Source organism: Delphinapterus leucas, chromosome 20, assembly GCF_059928025.1.
Source record: "Delphinapterus leucas isolate spDelLeu-1000000601 "Yukka" chromosome 20, BTC_Dleu_Yukka2, whole genome shotgun sequence".
Classification (NCBI taxonomy): domain Eukaryota; kingdom Metazoa; phylum Chordata; class Mammalia; order Artiodactyla; family Monodontidae; genus Delphinapterus; species Delphinapterus leucas.
In genome coordinates, this window is record NC_143148.1 from 8,898,828 (window position 1) to 8,920,179 (window position 21,352).

The following is a 21,352-nucleotide window of genomic DNA, read 5'->3' on the forward strand; positions in this document are numbered from 1 at the left end:
TGCCACGGCCGCTGAGCCTGCATGTCCAGAGCCTGTGCTCCGCAACGGGAGAGGCCACAACAGTGAGAGGCCCGCGTACCGAAAAAAAAAAAAAAAAAAAATCTACAAATAACAAATGCTGAAGAGAGTGTGGAGAAAAGGGAATCCTCCTACACTGTTGGTGGGAATGTAAACTGGTGCAGCCATTATGGAGAACAGTGTGAAGCTTCCTCAAAAAACTAAAAACAGGGCTTCCCTGGTGGCGCAGTGGTTGAGAGTCCGCCTGCCGATGCAGGGGATGCAGGTTCGTGTCCCGGTCCGGGAAGATCCCACATGCCACGGAGCGGCTGGGCCCGTGAGCCATGGCCACTGAGCCTGCGCGTCCGGAGCCTGTGCTCCGCTACGGGAGAGGCCGCAACAGTGAGAGGCCTGCGTACCGCAAAAAAAAACAAAACTAAAAACAGAGTTGCCATATGATCCAGCAATCCCACTCCTAGGCATATATCCAGACAAAACTATAATTCAAAAAGATACACGCATCCCTATGTTCACAGCAGCACTATTTACGATAGCCAAGACACGGGAACAACCTAAATGTCCATCGACAGATGACTGGATAAAGAAGATGTGATATATATATATATATATATACAATGGAATACTACTCAGCCATAAAAAGAATGAAATAGGCGGTGCAGTGGTTAAGAATCCGCCTGCTGATGTGGGGGACACAGGTTCGAGCCCTGGTCCAGGAAGATCCCGCATGCTGCGGAGCAACTAAGCCTGTGTGCCACAACTACTGAGCCCACGCGCCACAACTACTGAAGCCCGCGCACCTAGAGCCCGTGCTCCACAACAAGAGAAGCCACCACAATGAGAAGCCTGTGTTTTGCAACCAAGAGTAGCCCCCGCTCGCCGCAACTAGAGAAAGCCTGCACACAGCAACAAAGACCCAACGCAGCCATAAATAAATAAATAAATTTATTTATTTTAAAAAAATGAAATAAAGCCATTTGCAGCAACATGGATGGACCTAGAGATTATCATACTGAGTTAAGTCAGAAAGAGAAAGACAAATGCCATATGATATCACTTATATGTGGAATCTAAAATATGACACAAATGAACCTATCTATGAAATAGAAACAGACTCACAGACATAGGGAACAGACTTGTGGCTGCCAAGATGTTTGGGGGAGGGAAGGATTGGGAGCTTGGGATTAATAGATGCCAACTCTTATATACAGGATGGATAAACAACAAGGTCCTACTGTATAGCACAAGAGAACTATATTCAATACCCTGTGATAAACCATAATGGAAAAGAATATGAAAAAGAATGTCTATATATGTATAAATGAATCACTTTGCTGTACAGCAGAAATTAAAACTTCTTTTTTGCATCACATCTCTATTGGTGAATTCTCTTTTAAAGACTAGAACCATCTGCAAAAACAATATCAAGACAGCAACTAAACACAGACTAGTGGAAAGTATTAGAATTGAGGCTGACATAAATTAGCAATGATTATGGTACTATCATTTTATTTAAAAAAATTTTTTAACATCTTTATTGGAGTATAATTGCTTTACATTGTTGTGTTAGTTTCTGCTGTGTAACAAAGTGAATCAGCTATATGTATACATGTATCCCCATGTCCCCTCCCTCCTCACCCTCCCTATCCCACCCCTCTAGGTGGTCACGAAGCACCGAGCTGATCTCCCTGTGGGATACAGCCGCTTCCCACTAGCCATCTATTTTACATTTGGTAGTGTATATATGTCAATGCTACTCTCTCACTTCGTCCCAGCTTACCCTTCCCCCTTCCTGTGTCCTCAAGTACATTCTCTACGTCTGTGTCTTTATTCCTGCCCTGCTCCTAGGTTCATCAGAACCATTTCTTTTTTTTTTAGTTTCCATATATATGTAACACAACATTTTAAATCAACTATACTTCATTCAATAAATTTTTTAAAAAGCAAGCCTTTTCATAATAAATAAATCTTTATAGATGTTGATAATTAAACACATTTTTTTTCATTCTACAGGAAGTAGTACATTAATTAAAATGTGGGGGCTTCCCTGGTGGCTCAGTGGTTAAGAATCCACCTGCCAACACAGGGGACACGGGTTCAAGCCCTGGTCCGGGAAGATCCCACATGCCGCGGAGCAACTAAGCCCATGCGCCACAACTACTGAGCCTGCGCTCTAGAGCCTGCGAGACACAACTACTGAGCCCACGTGACACAACTACTGAAGGCCGCGTGCCTAGAGCCCCTGCTCCGCAACAAGAGAAGCCACTGCAATGAGAAGCCCGGGCACCGCAACGAAGAGTAGCCCCTGCTTGCCGCAACTAGAGGAAGCCCACTTGCAACAACAAAGACCCAATGCAGCCAAAAATAAATAAATAAATAAATATATAAATATAAATGTGGGCCAAGTGAAAGGTAATACTTTTCATTTATTCAACAAATATAGTCAGAAAGGTAATCAAATATTGCAAAAATGACTAAAATTACTGTGATGAGTGCCATGACAGTACAACAGAGGATGTGACATCCTCTATAGGGTGCTGTCAAGTAAAGGTTCCCTGAGGAAGCAACATGAGTGAAGTATGTGTGGGCCTGGGAAGAAGGGTAGGGGCAACTTCCAGCAGAGGGAAAAGGCCCTATTATGACCCAGAAGAGAGGTCAGGTGGAGGAGGCATGCATTCTAGGCATCAGTTCAAAGGATGAACTGCTTCAGCCAGAAAGGCCAGCCAAGTGCTCAGACTCATCAGACAGGCAGATCATTACAAACAAAACCTCCCTTACTTAGTACAACCATTATGTAAACCTCCAGAAACGGACAGTTTTGTTTTGGATGTGAACCAGAGGAAAGGTTCAGATGATGGCAGCAAATCAGCAGTACGGTATAACAAGACCCTAACAAGGCTTGAAATTGTAGCGCAAACGAAAAGACACAGGCAGAAGGAGCAGAAGACCGATCAAAATACAAGCACCTTCTACTGCCACAACACCTTGTCTGGATGTCCACTGCAGGCTGGCTGGGTGGCATTCTTGTTCCCCACATGCTCCCCAAGGCAGGCGGACAGTCAGCCTGGAGCCTCGTCTCTAGGGCAGTCCTCCTCCCACACCACACAGGCTGTTTCAGAGCAGAGGTAGAGATGGGTAGATCCCCGGGTGCCCTGGGATAGCCCCTCGCACTCACAGTTCACAAGCTGCTTCCATTTAAGTTTCATCAGCATTTGCTGACTGAAAAAGTGAACTTATCCAGCAAGTTACACTCTCTCTCAGTACAAGGGGCTCTTCCCTAAAAGATAAGGTGGCCTGAAAACTCAGGCAATTGTTGCGAGGCTCTTTAAAAACGCAAGTATTTGGAACTTGCCCCAGACTAAGGAATCACTGTCCTTCTCTTTGTTTTCTTAAGACTCACAAACAGTTTTGGTGATGAGCAGTGCGGTGAGAACCGCCCTCCAAGAAGCAGTAGGAATTCATTCATTCACCAGTACGAGCGAGCATTCAGTGTGCGCGGCTGACCTACGTGCCAAAGGTCCGAAGGTGAGCAAGGGAGTCTTGGTCTCTGCAGTCTGAAAGCCATGGCGGGGGAGGATGGGGAATTTAGGGGTCAAGACAGATGGCTCCACTGAAGCCTGAGAGAAGTTCATAAATGGGCTACACAGTGTTCTGAGAAGATCCCAAAACATGGAGGCCCAGGTAAAAGAAGACGCAACCTGCTTCTGGGCTATGCTTTTCTCAGTGCCAGCGGCGTCCGAGGAAGATCGCTTGTCATGTCCCCAGCATAGGGCTCTGCACATCAGAGGTTTTCTATTCTTTATCTTAAAAAGGTTCCAGAACACCTGTTTTGAATACTGTTTGCTGTCTGGGAATGTTACTCTCCTCTCGTTTTCAAGAACACAGCTTCTACAACCCTCAATTCTACCTGACCACTTGGCAGACAACTCAAAAGTCGATGACAAATTGGATGCTGGCTAACGCAGACCTGCCATCACCTAAGCTCAACTTCTAACTTTGCAGATGTGTCACTGGGATTCCAATTTGGAGTAAACAAATGCAATCAAGCAAGCATTTGGGGACAGGGTGGAGAAAAGACTGCAGAAGTGGCAGGTCATCACTGTTTACACCAACCCTCCTTTCCAACAATGTCTGGTGAAGACAAAGGAACGTGGAAATCTGCTAGTCCAGTCAAGAGAGGATACTCCGAGCGGACTGTATCGAATGTCAGCGCTAATTCTGTCAATCACTCTTGAGAAGATGGACCCAGGATGTGCATCAGTGTTGCCTGAGCAGATGACGGAGGCAGTGCCAAGGGCAGGCCGCTTGTAATGCACAATCCGAGGCCCAGTGGCAAGCACGTGGGAACGGAATGAGGTTGCTGGACAGCAGCAGGAGTCCCGCCCTAGCTGCCTCCTGTGCAGTCCTCTTATTTCTGTGTCACTGGGACAGAAGCACCAACTGTCACAAGGGACAGAGGAGAGAGGATCATTTTTTCAGCCCTCACCACAAAACTTTTCATCTTTTGGTTATTAAACACAGCTCTTGAAGCATACTCAAACAATTATAACAACCGCAAAACAAACAGTGCCTACTCTATGCCGGGCACCATTCTAAACCTTTTACATCCACGATAACCCAGGGAGGTAGGTAGGTCCGAACGCTCTTCCTACTTTACAGGTGAGGAAACTGAAGTTCGGAGATTGAGCGGCTTGATCAATGGGACCGCCAACGAGTGGTGGCATAGAAATGCTAATGCTGGCATTCGGAATCTGTGCTTCTCGATCCAGGAGAAAGCCAGGACCATCAGGAAGGCAGCCCAAGGATTCCAAGTGGTCTGGCTCTTTGCCCCCCACCTCAGGAAGACTCCTATTCAAAAACATTTCTGTGAGATGCATTTTCCTGACGGGGCCCTGCCCTCTCTTAACTGGTCCTTTTTAAATAAATAAATAAATAAATAAATAAATAAATTTATTTATTTATGGCTGAGTTGGGTCTTTGTTGCCGCGCACAGGTTTTCTCTAGTTGTGGCGAGCGGGCTTCTCATTGTGGTGGCTTCTCTTGTTGCGGAGCACGATCTCTAAGCACGTGGGGTCAGTAGTTGTGGCTCGCGGGCTCTAGAGCGCAGGCTCAGTAGTTGTGGCGCACGGGCTTAGTTGCTCCGTGGCATGTGGGATCTTCCCAGACCAGGGCGCGAACCTGTGTCCCCTGCATTGGCAGGAGGATTCTTAACCACTGCGCCAGCAGGGAAGCCCCTAGTCCATTACTTTTAAGTTACTAGTTCAGTGGGTGAGAAGTGGACGTGGAAGCCGTACGAAACCTTGCCCATCAATCTTCAGAGGGTAAGACCAGTTTCACCTCAGAAAGAAATAAGATGGCACTCAGAGGAGGAGCAGAGGCAGCCAGCAGCTGGCCCCGCTGTTTCTCTGGGCCCCTTGCCTGTTCCTGATGCAGGCCGCCTGGACGTGGGCCGGCAGTCTGGCACCATCCAGATACCTTGCTGACCACATCTGAAGACCGCTCAGGGCCTCCGGGAAGGGGGCCAGTCAGTCCGGCCACTTATTTGCAGCAAAGCAAACAGAGGCTGTATTTTGCGCTCTTTTTCTAATGTCAGCACTCCAGTTAGCAGGGGTGGAGGGGGTGTGGGAAGAAGCCCAGTGTTCTAGACGGGCAGCAGCCTCAGAACTGACCCTAGCCCCGGACGAGTTCTCGCTTATTAAATTCTCCTCTTTGTTCTGCTGTCTGCCCTCCCAAATAGCCAGACACACACATAGCACTGTTGACTCTGCATTTCTGAAGAGCACCTCCCCACCAGTTTCCAAATTATGAAACTATTCCATGAAGATCAAATACTGTCAGGGATGCCAAAAGATGACTCACTGAAACATATTAAAACACTGCACAAAATAAGAGTTCCAAACTTGATTAACTTCATCTGCACCTTTTAATTAACTCAGGTTGCAGAAGTCCGGGGGGGATGACATTCACCGCTACGGAGGATAGGCTGGGGTCTCTGCTATAGTTCAGAACTTGCCCATGTAACAGAGAAGACAAACTTTGAAAAGGGGAAACCAAGCACCTTTTCATGGATTAGAAGAAAAACTGCATATGCGTGAATAAACTACTACTTTTGCAAAAAGAAATTAACTCAAATTCAAATTTAATCTGAATCAGAATACCAGATTAGTATTATAACAGGAATTTGGGAAGCAATGTTACTAATCACTCTATTTCTTTCTAAACATTTCTTATTGCATTTAAATGGCATGATTATATTTAGCATAATCACTAAGGCCATCCAAAGACTCCAGTATTTTTATAGGGAAAAAATGAAATCAATGTTGCAAACTAGCTCCAACCCAATTGCTGTTTCCCAAAACAGTTCAACTGAGACAAAGTCAAATCTATAGAAAATTGCCTGGCTGATGCCTAAAGCTGTTCTGTGCCAGACACCATCCCCACCTCTCTGGAGCTCCCCACCCATTCTCCCCAAAGTGGCTCACTTAATGGCGACTCATTATCTCTGGGAATGGCCTGGAAATCAGATCCACTCCTGGGTGACATAAACTTCCAAGAAAATGAAAAATAGAGTTATCCTCTTAGCCGGTAGCTTATCTGCTCAGGCAAGACGCTAGGTCTCACATTTAGTCAACTGTTCATTCAATGAATACGTAGCGAGCACTGACTCTGTGCTGGGCCCTGAGCTGGGCAGGGGAGAGCAAAATGCACGCTCTGCCTCTCAGAGCATTTCGTGAGGGTGACAAACAAAAACTACATATGAAATAACAAAAGGTGGGAACTAGAAAAGGAGCTCTGAGAGAGCATGATGGGGTTGAAGGGAGTGGTTTCGCCAAGCAGCCTGCCAAGCTCCCTCCCCAGTGGGCAGAACCACCTCATCCTCACAGGTCCCCCGGCCCCAAATGCTGATCCTCCCTACCTCTCACCCTCAGCACGCTCACGCGCTGGCTTGTCAGGGCCTGCTGCACCTTCTCTCTGCAAAGCCCTTCCTAGGCCTGGGGAGCCTGGGAATCCGCAGGCAGCAGCGCGCATCAGCGAGGAGCACAGCTCTGGATCCCCTTTTCTCCTACTTACTGTGACCCTGGACCCTTCACAAGCTTCGTCTGTGAAATGGGAATCGAAAGAGCACTGACCTTATTAAGGGGCTTAAGGATTAAGGGAACTGCTAAACGTAAAGCACCTCGGACGGTGCCAGGTAAGCATCAGGTAAATGGCGCTACTCCAGAACTGCCACTGCTTGTCCGCATCTCCATAAATCCAGCTTGCACGGATGGCCCTTAGAGAAGCTGACACACTTGTTCATGCTGTGATTCCTCATGTGACTGTGTGACCACCACTAACTCAGCAGTGAGCTCCGGGGACTACAGCGCCTCGGCTCTGAACTATACTCTTTATTCTCCACACCCTGTTCTATCCCTCAGGGTCTTAATCTCAATTTGTGATTTTACAGTCATCTGTGTAAATTCACTTGTACAAGGACTGACTTGTCTCCTCCACCAGTTTTTCGTGCTCCGTGGGGCAGAGACCATATCTGTTTTGTTCACTATTATCTACTTAATGCCTAGCACAGGGCTTGCCCCATAGTAGGCACTGAGAAAGTATCTGTTCCATGGGAAGCTTCAATGTTTGGAGAAGGAAGAAAAATCATCACACGGGTGGGCAGAAGGCTCACAACAAAGCGACACAAGGCCCTCACAGATCCTAACCAGGCCTGCTCTATTACTAATCAAATTGAATGGAGTCCTCAAGATACCGAGGATGGATCTGTTTCTCTTATTAACTATTTACAAACATGCTTAACATGGAATGTCCAGCAAGAAACAAAAAAAAGATACACAGTGTACCACATCTGCCCTCAAGAGGGAAACAAGATAGAAGCCTGGCTTTCAAGGCTGTATCCGAGGGCTAAAGCCCACAGGGGTGAAGCTCAGAGGAGGGACACAGCTGGACTGAGGAAGGCGGGGCATTTCCAGGAAGCCACCAGGAGTTCTGCTGGCTCTCAGCCTCCCACCTCTTGCGGCGTCTGTCCATATGCTCAGCTCAGCTCCACACCACTCCCCCCTTCATCTACCTCACTCTTAGTTTTTCTCTTTAATCCAGAAACTTAAAAGTATGCATGTGCATATACTCATTCATTCACTTTTTCATCCACAAACATTTCCTGAGCACCTGCACTCCACCCCCACCGCCTGTGCTGAGCTGTGCTGGGGACCCAGACGGCAGAGCTCACAATCCACGGAGGGCACTCGCAGGAGCCCCCGTCTGTCACCACGGCCACACAATCCTTTGACCTCTTTCTCCAGAGAACTTCACCTCCAGGCTGGCCTCCCCTGAAGACTTTTTCTGAAACACCCCTTCTAAGCACCAAGTCCTGGCCACCCTTTCACCTCTCCTATGAAGGCCAGTCTCTGATCTCATCACATATCAGCTCAAAACAGAGAAAGAAAGTTGCCTCCTGTTATTTACAGCTCACTCTCTTCTGAAAAGAACCTGAGGCAGCTGGATGAAAGTTGTTGATGGGAGAAAGGAGAGTCCTACTTCTCAGAAATGAGCTGCCAGTTTTTGCCTACCAAATGGAAGACCACGATTACTCAACCTGAGCGAGAGGCAGAGGGACTGGCTCTGTCACCTAGAGCTGGTGGGAGTGAGAATGCTCACCAAACCATGTGAAGATGTGGTATCGAGGATCTTTACAAAAGGTCATGCTCCTTGGCCAGTGATTTAATTATGTGTAAGCGGTCACTGCCACGTTATTTATGCATATTTCAAAAAAAATCTGGAAATAATCTCATATCCAATAACACGATGATTACATGAAACATGATAAATTGACAGAATGGAATATTATTCAGCTATTAAAATTATGTTTAAGCAGTTTTTAGTCACATTTTTAAATTTTAATAGCATTTCGGTTTAAAAAAAGGGGGGGCATAAATAGCCTATATTCAGAATGAGCTCTCCTATGTAAAGTAAAATAGAATGAATTAGGGCTTCCCTGATGGCACAGTGGTTAAGAATCCGCCTGCCAATGCAGGGGACACGGGTTCAAGCCCTCGTCTGGTAAGATCCCACACGCCGCGGAGCAACTAAGCCCGCGCACCACAACTACTGAGCCTGCGCTCTAGAGCCCATGAGCCACAACTACTGAAGCCCACACGCCTAGAGCCCGTGCTCCGCAGCAAGAGAAGCCACTGCAATGAGAAGCCCGTACCCCACAACTACTGAGCCTGCACTCTAGAGTCCACGAGCCACAACTACTGAAGCCCACACACCTAGAGCCCGTGCCCTGCAGCAAGAGTAGCCACCGCAGTGAGAAGCCCGCGCACCGCAACGAAGAGTAGCCCCCGCTTGCCGCAACTAGAGAAAGCCCGCGCGCAGCAACAAAGACCCAACGCAGCCAAAAATTAATAAATAAATTTTAAAAAAAATGAAGTAGGTACAACTGTTACCATCCTCATTTTAGAGGTGGGAAACTGAGGCTCAGGATCACGATGGACTCCAAAGTCAGCACACTTCTAACCTCTATGCTGTATTACCTCCCTGGAAGCTGAGAGAAGACAGAAGATAGGCTAGTTTAAAAAAAGAAAAGAAAAAAGAAAATCACTTCAAGTGACCTTAGTTTCCCACCTCGGAGTCCACCAGTTTGGAATAATGCAAACCACCCATTCAGACTCTAGTCTGACCAAATATTCTAGTTCTCCTCTTAAAAAAAAAAAAAAAAAAAGTCTAATGATTCCCAAGCTTGACTCTCACCTTTAAAGTGGAACATTCCGGACTTCCCTGGCGGTGCAGTGGTTAAGAATTTGCCTGCCAATGCAGGGGACACAGTTCTATCCCTGGTCCGGGAAGATCCCACATGCCACAAAGCATCTAAGCCCGCATGCCACAACTACTGAGCCCACATGCCACAGCTACTGAGCCTAGAGCCTGTGCTCCACAACATGAGAAGCCACTGCAATGAGAAGCACAGGCACCTCAACAAAGTGTAGCCCCCGCTTGCTGCAACTAGAGAAAAGCCCGCACGCAGCAACGAAGGCCCAACGCAGCCAAAAATAAATAAATAAATTTATTTATTTAAATAAAGTGGAACATTCTGAAAAGTCTGTAATTTACAAAGAGAGCGGGACAAAAACATTAAAAATGCAGAGACAGATGATGTAGAGGCCAGGCATGCAGATCGCTGGTCCCCTACTGCAAGGGCCCCTATCTACTAGCTTTGCCAGCCGCACTCTCCGTTTACAGAGCTATTCTGACAAAGCCCTTTCCATTCACACTCACCCTGCCTGGTCACAAGCAGCAGAGAGACAGGGTCTTTTCTCCAGGCCAGCACTTGAGCGGCACATGACCTTGACTCTGGGCATCTGCTGCTCTCTGCCAACTGCTCTTACCCAGGGAAGATGGCACAGGACATTCCCGTGACTGTTGTCTGACAGTCAGAGAAAAGATGTGAGGCTTTAAACAAGAATTGCAGCTGGGCTTGGGGCCCGAGAACAGCTCAAACATAGGCTACTGCGGGGGAGGGGGAGATGTGGGCCTGCAAAGAAGAAAACAAGGCAGGTTGCTGACAGTGTTGCCCATTATTACAATCTGGTCTCGGTGGGCCTCAGTTTCCCATCTGCAAAAGTGGAATAAGAAAATGTCACAGGGCTCTTGTGAGGTTCAGACTTTAAAAATGGACATAATGCTATTAGTATTAGTAAGGCTAATAATTATAGTCTGACTGAGCGCTTTGAGAGATGGGGTACTGGGCAATGCTTAAACACTTACTAGGTTTGGTGACAAATGACTTAGCTTCTCCAAGACTCAATTTCCTCCTGTGAAAATGACGTGATCATAGTAGATCTGCTCTCACGAGGGTGCTGTGAAGATGTAATGTGATCACGATGGATACAAAGCACTTAATCAACAATTACTAGTGCACAAGATGTGCCCGGCCATCATTTAATCCCTGTGACCCTATGTGGCGGACTTGGGGTTATGCCTCTTTTTCAGGTTGAGGAGTGGAGCATGAGCCTAACCACAGCTGGTTCTCTGACCAGACTCTACACCTGCTGGCAGCGGTAAAGCCCAGAACTGCACTTATGGGTCACCTCTGCCCCTTCCCTCGCCTCTCTTCTCTGCACGGCAGTGCCTTCTTCCTTTCTGAATGACTGTGGTCTGCGTTTTGTACCTCTGATAAGGCAGTGGCACCAGAAAAAAAACAAACAGAAAAAGAAACACAACAAAACCCACTGCTTTTTTCTTCCTCCCGCCCTACAAATTATTTTTAAACATTTGTGGTTATGACAGTAGCAAATCAACAAGCACTCAGCTGCTGCCCCATTATCGGAACCCAGTTCCCTGTGGCTGTCTCTTCCTCAGCAGTTCTTGTCATTGCTGGACACCAAAACACCCGCTGGGGAACGCCGGCCCAAGTGGCAATGGCTGGTTTGCAAAGGTTACAAGTTCTAAAATAAGAAGTTCCTTCTGAAGAGAACTGATCACCCAATCAAGCTGAGGTCTAGAGAGAAAGTCAATTAAAAAAATCATAAAATTTCCCTGTGGTGAGGGCAGGGAAAATTGAGGAAGGAGGTATCAAACTAAGTTTTCTAACAGTAAAAAAGTTATAAAGTGTCCACCATTAAGAAATCTTGAGAGAGAATCCTTGCAGTGATGAGGAAGAATGAGGTACAAAATACTAGAAAGTTCTGGAAGAATACACAAGAAATGGCAGTTTCCCCTGAGGTATCTGAATATTTTACTAAGAAGATGTCTTACTTTTACAATTCAAAGAAGGAGAAAACAGGGCTATTTCTAAGGCTCTCCTATACATGATCATTGGGAGGAGATTATCAACATCTCCCTCATTTCTATAAAAGAAAACAGAGGCCACAAGGCAAAGAGGCTTGCTCAAGGCCTGGCAGTATATGATAGAGTGGGACCAAAATGCCTTTCTTTCAAATCCAAAGCTGGAGACATCAAGGTTCTAGTGGCAGGAGAAAGTAGACATGAACTCCAAACTTGTTTGGCTAGATTTATGAACCAAGAACAGTCAGCCATCTTAGAAAAGATTCTAATTTCTCCCTTGGAAGGCCCTAGGTCTGACTTTGCCAGCGCCTAGGAGAGATAGGAGCTTCCAGTCATAAACAAGCCCTTGTTCCCCGCACATGGGGAGTTAAAGGAAAGTGGAAGGGCTCCCCGATACTTCGGATTTAGGCACAGTCCTACAGCCAGGTCTAGGGCTTTGAGGTACTGTGTGTCTTGTGGCACAGCAGGGAAAGGGCCAAAGGCCAACTATGCAAATTAGCACCACCTAGATGGCTTTACAGGGGCCTAAAATAAATGAATGAAGCCACAGGTTAAGAACCGGCAAGATTCTCCAAGCTTGGGACAGGTGGCCGCAGCAATCAATCAATCCACATTTAGCAAGGCCCTGCTCTGAGTCAGGCCCAGTCAAGAGACGGTGAGCTGTGGTCCCTGCCCTCAAGTGACTCTGTTGTCCAGGGGATGGTATGGGATCACAGAGGAAGGAAACCCAACTCACATCAGGGCAGCTACATTCCTGGAGGTCACATCAGAGTGAGCAGTGAGGATAAAGTGGGAAGGGACGAAGCAGGATATTCCAAGCAGAAGGAATAAAAACGTGTAGAAACGAGGGACTGACAGATGTCTGGGGACAGCAATGTATAGGGTTCACGGAGGGCAGAAGGGAGTGGAAAGGAGAAAAGGAGGTCAGTGGGCCCCAGGTCTGGGATGCCAATCCAGGAAGTCTAAATGGTATCCTGAAGGCAAAAGAGAATCATGGAAGGGTTTTAGTTTTTAGACAGATCGGACTGGTGACTGAAAATGGATTAGAAGGAAGAGATCTGGGGACTTCCCTGGTGGTGCAGTGGTTAAGACTCTACGCTCCCAACGCAGGGGGCCCGGGTTCAATTCCCAATCAGAGAACTAGATCCCACATGCATGCCACAACTAAGGAGCCGGCGAGCCTCAACTAAGGAGCCCACCTGCCACAACTAAGGCCTGGTGCAACCAAATAAATAAATATTAAAAAAAAAAAAAAAAAGGAAGAGATCTGAAGGAGGAGGCTGGTAAAGAGCTAAGCCACCAATGAAGGCTGAGGGTGAAAGGCAGCCCCACGGGAGGACTCATGGTCATGTCTAGGCTGAACTCCAGTCCCACCGAGCCCCATACAGAGTGCTTTCTGGATGAAAGGAGAGGCCAGTCAAGTTCTTGAACTTGATGAACGCTGTGCAGAAGAGAAAATGGCAAATGCGTTAGAAGAGCTCCACTGGTTTCCAACACAGGCAGTATATTAAGAGCTCTGACAGCTCCTCTTTAATCCGCCCAACAACCAACCATGAGGCTCAGCAGGGGAAAGTGACTCGGAAGAGGCCACCCCTTCACCCTCTGTACCCCTAGTACCCGCCTCCAAGCCACCATTTGTATTTGTTCCTAGTAAGGTCCTGCTTGGCTCTACATGAAAGTTGAAGACGGGTTAAGTGTTTCTATGCAAATACACCCCCTACAGTCTGCCCAACACTACTGCCTGGAAGAAGAAATTCCTTTTGCAGAGCAAGGGCCCTAAGTGGAGACCACCCCAGGCTGGCCCAGCAGTGAGGTGCTATTTACTATGCTATCTCCTTCCTGAAGCATGAAGGCTTTCTGTTCTCAGTCACAGAAGTGTGCTGTTTCTCCCACAGCAGAGGTCTCTAGCTCCCCTTGAAAGTCTGGGGAGCCGTATGGCTGCTCTCCAGAGGAACTGTGCATGTGAGGAGATGAGGATGCGCTGCTGTGCGGGCCCTTCCTACGGACCCAGCACTGACAGAGCCCTTTGCAGGTACTACTCACCAGTCGTCAACATCGGGATTTTTCCAGGTGCTGAGAACTGGGGTTTTGGAGGTTGTTTTTGTTTTTCGTTATTTTAATTTTAATTTTGAAATAATTTTAGACTTAACAGAAAACCTGTACACGGAATTCCTGCATAATTTCACCTAGTTCTGCAAATGCTAACATTCTACCACATTTGTCATTATTTCTTTATATCTATAAATACACATTTTAAAAAATGATTTGAAATTTGCCCCTGAATACTTCACTATGTATTTCCCCCAAACAAGAATATTCTCACAGGGGCTTCCCTGGCGGCGCAGTGGTTAAGAATCCGCCTGCCAATGCAGGGGACACAGGTTCGAGCCCTGGTCCAGGAAGATCCCACATGCCGCAGAGCAACTAAGCCCGTGTGCCACAACTACTGAGCCTGAGCGCCTAGAGCCCGTGCTCCGCAACAAGAGGAGCCACGACAATGAGAAGCCCCCGCTCTCCGCAACTAGAGAAAAGCCCGCGCGTAGCAATGAAGATCCAACGCAGCCAAAAATAAATAAATTTATTAAAAAAAAATATTCTTACAGAACCACAAAACAATGATCAAAACTGTGAAATTAACAGGGATGGAGTATTACCATCTAATCTACGGACCTTTTTCAAATTTTACCAACTGTCCCACTGATGTCTTTGAGAGCAAAAGAAAAAAAAAATCTCCTGCTCTCAGATCCAATCTGGGAGGTCTATGTTCCATTGAGCTATCATGTCTCTTCATTCTCCTTTAATCTGAAGTGGAGTTCCTGGGTCCTTTACGACACTTTTGAGAAGTACAGGCCATCTATTTTCTAGAGTCTTATTCAATCCAAGCGTGTCTGATGCTTCCTCATAATTAGGCTGAGATTACCCACTTTGGGCAGGGAACCACAGCGGTGGCGTGTCTTGCATCATGCATCCAGGACGCATGAGACCTACTGTCCTATTCTTGGAATATTAACTGTGATCTCTTGGTTGAGGAACAATCTGCCAGGGTTCTCTAGTCTTTCTTTGCAATTAATTAAAACATGTCTTGAGAAGACATCTACCCTGTTTCACAGTGAACTTTTCCATTAGTTTTAGCATCCATCAATAATTCTTAAAACAATTTTTACTACTATGATGATGGCCAAATACAGATTTTTTAAAAATCTTCATCATTCCTGCTTTATTTACTGTTATTCTTCTGTAAAAAAAAAAAAAGAACTTTGCTCTTTCCCTCATTTACTTATTCAATTATCAGTATAGACTCATGGGTTCTTGTTTCAGTCTATGGGTTACAATCTATTACTATCATTTCTCTGATCCTCAAACTGTCCCAGATTTGACCAATAGGAGCCCTTTCAAGTTGACTCCTGTGACCTTCTGACATGACCCATCATTCTTTGAGCACTTCCTTACTTTCAGGCACAGCAGGACGTTCCAAGCTCACCTGTAAATTTCCTCCCCCAGCCCCAGAATCAGCCATGTGTCCAAGGACTCCTGGATCCTTGGATATTAGCCATCATGATCTGGGCATGAAGTCTGTTCATTGCTACTAGAGTGCTTTTGCTCCTCAGCCCTCTCAACAGCCAGAGCTAGGAAATACATACGTATGAATGTAAATACACGGACATACACACATCTATTTCTGTACCTACATATAAAAAACCACGAGTTCATCCAGATGACTGCAATACCAATCCAACCCCACAGGGCTCCTTCTAGCCTTTCCCACCTTCCGTATTTACAGAAACTAACTCCCTTTTCTGGCAATAAAAAAGTCTGAGTCTCATCATCCACAATATATTTGCCTATTTGCTCAATCCTAGAATAAACAGTAAATAGTTTCAGACTTGCTAACCCACACCACTGTAAAAACCAAACCAACTTACTAGACTTCATATTTGTTTATGGTTCTTTTTTTTTTTTTTTGCGGTACACGGGCTTCTCACTGTTGTGGCCTCTCCCGTTGCGGAGCACAGGCTCCGGACGCACAGGATCAGCGGCCATGGCTCATGGGCCTAGCCGCTCCGCGGCATGTGGGGTCTTCCCGGACCGGGGCATGAACCCGTGTCCCCTGCATCGGCAGACGGACTCTCAACCACTGCGCCACCAAGGAAGCCCCAACGGTACTTTTTAAAATCTGAGGGTATACAGTCAAAATTCTGTATTCAAGAGCTACATGGGGACTTTCCTGGTGGCGCAGTGGTTAAGAATCTGCCTGACAATGCAGGGGACATGAGTTCGAGCCCTGGTCCAGGAAAATCACACATGCCGCAGAGCAACTAAGCCCTTGTGCCAACTACTGAGCCTGCGCTCTAGAGCCCGCGAGCCACAACTACTGAGCCCTCATGCCACAACTACTGAAGCCTGCGCGCCTAGAGCCTGCGCTCCGCAACAAGAGAAGCCACCACAATGAGAAGCACGTGCACCACAACAAAGAGTAGCCCCTGCTCATCGCAACTAGAGAAAGCCCGCACGCAGCAACAAAGACCCAACACAGCCAAAAATAAATAAATAAAAATTTATTAATTAAAAAAACACATTTCAGTAGTTAAAAAAAAAAGAGCTACATGGGTTATCTCCTTCTTACCCCTGCTTCAGTCATGCCCTCATCTGAAATACAGTACTTAACACATTTTAAAAAAACCCACACATGAGTAAATCTGGGCTTTGACACAGGACATGGGTTCCTTTTGTCCTTATGGCAGTGGTTTCCCTCCAATTGGCTGATCCTTCAGAAACCTGGGAGGTTTACAAAAATGCATATTCCAGCCACTCCTAATTATTTTGATTCAGTAAATCTGAGCTAGAACCAGGGAATCTGTATTTTTCAAATGTTCCACGAGTGAGCCTGATATCCTCTTAGTTGGGAAACCACTGGTTGTAAGAATAAAAACCTAAAAAAAGCAAGGCCCTGATCTTATCTCTGATCGGCACCCATCAAGCTCCAGCCTCGCTGTGCCAGGTCTCTGCACCACTGGCCGCCTGCAAGCACTGCTTCTCTGCCGGCAACACTCTCACCTCCCTTTACCACCTGGCCAATACCGATTCTTTAAAATCCAGCTCAGATGTCTCCTCCTCTCTGAAGACTTCCCAACTCCCCAAAGAGAGCCAGACCCTCAGTTCCCTGAGCTCCCATAACAGTTTGCTTTTGATGGTAGAATAATTCACACATATTGAAAAACAGACCAGCACAACACGGCAGCTTTGTCAATAGCTCTCTGTTACAGCTCTCCTCAGAAGGAGAATTATTTGTGATTGAGTTTTGCATTGGCAAGGAGATGACTTCTTCCCGTGACAATTCCCAGGCACGGGATCTGACACATATCAGGTGCTCCAAAAATGGTCTAAGATTATTTTCATCTTTAATTCTGTGGCTCAAAAACGGCCTAAGTACTTTTCCACGACTTGTCAGAACAGACTGAGAAAGTTAAGATTGCCAAGGATTCTCTGCTAAGTAGTTCACATCTTGAGATCAAGCCCATTTCTTCTTGCTCTGGACTAAACCTGTGTGTTATTATTCATGCTGGTAAGTGAATGCTGTTTCCATACTAGACCCGATATTTTTAGCACTCCTGTTATGATAAACTCACAGTAACCTCAAAAAGAACAAATCAAAGTCAACTTTTTGCCACAGGAAACCAGCTCACACTTCATGTTTTGCAACATGCCATGGGAGAATAATAAAAAGATGAGACCTTTGGCTCACAGATGGTGAGGCTGACTCTCAAGATGGTGGAAAAATGCAGCAGGAAGCATTTGGTCTGGCCACCATCTTATTAAGTAAACTGGAAAAACACTCAACACCCAAACAAGGCAAACACATGCACGTGGACGACACACACACATGGACAGCAGGGCAGCTGCTTCACAATTCAGTTGAATGGGGCAGAAAGAGCCATCTACGTGCGAGGGGCAGGCCAGGACCAGGGGGCCACTGGGATCAAAAGCCTGACAAGTGCTCAGGGAAGCAGGCAGGAAAGAGGAGCCTGCAGGGACACCAGTGGGCAGGCTGCTCTCTCTCTAGGGTGAAGAAATGACCAGACAAGCAAACCAGTCACTCATGCAAAAGCTATATATCAAGCACCCATTTATTTATTGAGCACCTACTAAGTGTTCCATTAGGCAATGGTGAAACAAAGGTATTCTCGTGTGTGTATCACAGCTAAGCACCCTGACTTCATGAGGAATTCCTAAGGCGCCATCAGGTATATTAGTCACATTCCCAGAAAGGCTCTTGGGAAAAAATTCCAAGGACTGAGAAAAACTGAAAACAACCTACATTTGATGAGACTGGTCACAAATGATAGTACACTCAAAGAAATACATTTTGCAGCCAACAAGACAAATGAGGTCACTCTATATATGCTCCAAGATCTTTTCCGAAGCAAACATGAAAACTAGAGTACTGCCTAAAAAAGTTGATCATTCAAGGTGGATATTCCCCAAGGCCATCCCACAGCCCGAAGTTATTGGGTCGGCCAAAAGGTTCGTTCTGTTTTTTTCTGTAAGATGGCTCTAGTAGCACTTAGTCATCTTTAACTTCATTAGAAACAATTTTGTTAGATTGTACGTGACAGCTGTCATATCAGCGTGCATTTTAAAAAAGACTTATCAAAATTGGTGAATTTTTGTGTAGCCATTTTAATACTGAAGATGGAAGAAAGAAGCAACATTTTTGGCATACTATGCTTTATTATTTATTTCAAGAAAGGTAAAAACTGAACGGAAATGCAAAAAAAGATTTGTGCAGTGTATGGAGAAGGTGCTGTGACTGATCGAACACGTCAAAAGTGTTCTGCAAAGTTTTGTGCTAGAGATTTTCTCACTGGACGTTGCCCCAGAGTCGGGTAGACGAGGTGAAGTGCAGAGAGATCAAATTGAGACGTTAATTGAGAACAATCAATGTTGTACCACACAGGAGACAGCTAACATACTCAAAATATCCAAATCAAGCACTGAAAATCATTTGTACCAGCTTAGTTATGTTAATCGCTTTTATGCTTGAGTTCCACATTAAGTTAAGCGAAAATAACCTTCTTAACCGTATTTCCGCACGCGATTCTCTACTTAAATGTAATGAAAACGTTCCGTTTTTAAAACAAATTGTGACGGGTGATAAAAAGTGGATACTGGGGATTCCCTGGTGGCGCAGTGGTTGAGAGTCCGCCTGCCGTTGTAGGAGACACAGGTTCGTGCCCCGGTCCGGGAAGATCTCACATGCCGCGGAGCGACTGGGCCCGTGAGCCATGGCCACTGAGCCTGCGTGTCCGGAGCCTGTGCTCTGCAACGGGAGACGCCACAACAGTGAGAGGCCCACGTACCTCAAAAAAAAAAAAAAAAAAAAAGTGGATACTGTACGTGCTTCCCTGGAGGCGCAGTGGTTAAGAATCTGCCTGCCAATGCAGGAGACACAGGTTCGAGCCCTGGTCTGGGGAGACCCCACATGCCTCGGAGCAGCTAAGTAAGCTCTTGCACCACAACTACTGAGCCTGTGCTCTACAGCCCGTTAGCCACAGCTGCTGAGCCCGTGTGCCACAACTACTGAAGCCCACATGCCTAGAGCCCACGCTCTGCAACAGCAGAAGCCACTGCAATGAGAAGCACATGCACTGCAACCAAGAGTAGCCCCCACTTGCCACAACTGGAGAAAGCCCGCACGCAGCAATGAGGACCCAAAGCAGCCAAAAATAAAATAAAATAAATAATTAATTTTTAAAAAGTGGATACTGTACAATAAGGTGGAATGGAAGAGATCGTGGGCCAGGCAAAATGAACCACCACCAACCACACCAAAGGTCTTCATCCAAAGAAGGTGATGTTGTGTATATGGTGGGATCGGAAGGGAGTCCTCTATTATGAGCTCCTTCCGGAAAACCAAACGATTAATTCCAACAAGTACTGCTTCCAATTAGCCCAATGAAAGCAGCACTTGATGAAAAGCATCCAGAATTAGTCAACGGAAAACGCATAATCTTCCATCAGGATAACGCAAGACTGCATGTTTCTTTGATGACCAGGCAAAAACCGTTAACAACTTGGCTGGGAAGCTCTAATTCATCCGCTGTATTTACCAGACATTGTGCCTTCGGATTTCCATTTATTTCGGTCTTTACAAAATTCTCTTAATGGAAAAAATTTCAATTCCCTGGAAGACTGTAAAAGGCACCTGGGACAGTTCTTTGCTCAAAAAGATAAAAAGTTTTGGGAAGATGGAATTATGAAGTTGCCTGAAAAATGGCAGAAGGTAGTGGAACAAAAGGGTGAATACATTGTTCAATAAAGTTCTTGGTGAAAATGAAAAATGTGTCTTTTATTTTTACTTAAAAACCAAAGGTACTTTTTGGCCAACCCAGTAGAATGTTACCAATGTTTGACTTGAATAAGAAAATCAAGGCCACTTTTTAAATTATATCAATTTCACGTAGGAGCTGGGACCTGCGCTCAACTCTGGTAGTCCCCAAAGCCCGTCATTTTCCCTGACACAAGACTGCCCACTACTCTACTTGGACTACACTTCCATTGCTATGGCTGACCATCAAAACTGGCCGGGCAAAACTACAGTTAGACCTTAAGACAAACTGGAGGACATTTTGTTCAAATTCACGAAACAATTTCTAGAAAATTTAAAAAGAAATACACTTAAAATGGGTAAAATTTCTGGCATAAATCACACCTCAGTCAAGTTGTCAAAAGTACAAAAATTAAAAATACAGAGACACAAGGAGGAACTTTTATTTTATTAGAGTCACTGACTACCTAGAATGAGAAGAGATTTTAGAAACAGGCAGATAACAGTCCTATCACCTTACAGGTGAGGAAACAAAAGCCTAGCAGCAAACTGACTTACCTGACTCAAGTCGCAAAGACAGTTGACGCCAAGTATATTTGGCAAAAGGCAACTTCACGCGTTGGAAGCTACTATGCTCTCCTAGATAACCAATGAAGTCAAATTACAGGAGAATCTCACAGCTAGTTATGTGAATGGCCCCACACCAAATCAAAAGAAGTATTTCTTTTCTTTTTTTTTTTTTTTTTTTTTTTTCGGTACGCGGGGCCTCTCACTGCTGTGGCCTCTTCCGTTGCAGAGCACAGGCTCCGGACGCGCAGGGTCAGTGGCCATGGCTCACGGGCCCAGCCGCTCCGCGGCATGTGAGATCTTCCCGGACCGGGGCACGAACCCGTGTCCCCTGCATCGGCAGGTGGACTCTGAACCACTGCACCACCAGGGAAGCCCCAAAAGAAGTATTTCGGAATATAAGAATAAGGTGATACCATACACAAAAATAATCTCAGAATGGATTAGAGACCTAAATATAAGACCGGACACTATAAAACTCTTAAGAGGAAAACATAGGAAGAACATTCTTTGACATAAATCACAGCAAGATCTTTTTTGATCCACCTCCTAGAGTAATGGAAATAAAAACAAACAAAAAAAAAACAAATGGGACCTCATGAAATTTAAAAGCTTTTGCACAGCAAAGGAAACCATAAACGAGACGAAAATACAACCCTC

At 45.9% G+C, this 21,352-nt stretch overlaps 1 protein-coding gene across 2 annotated transcripts in view; it reads right to left on the bottom strand.

The window, feature by feature from the left end:
- Nucleotides 1-21,352, bottom strand: part of SAE1 (SUMO1 activating enzyme subunit 1) — a 72,167-nt gene that overhangs the window by 12,431 nt on the left and 38,384 nt on the right. The window lies entirely within an intron of this gene.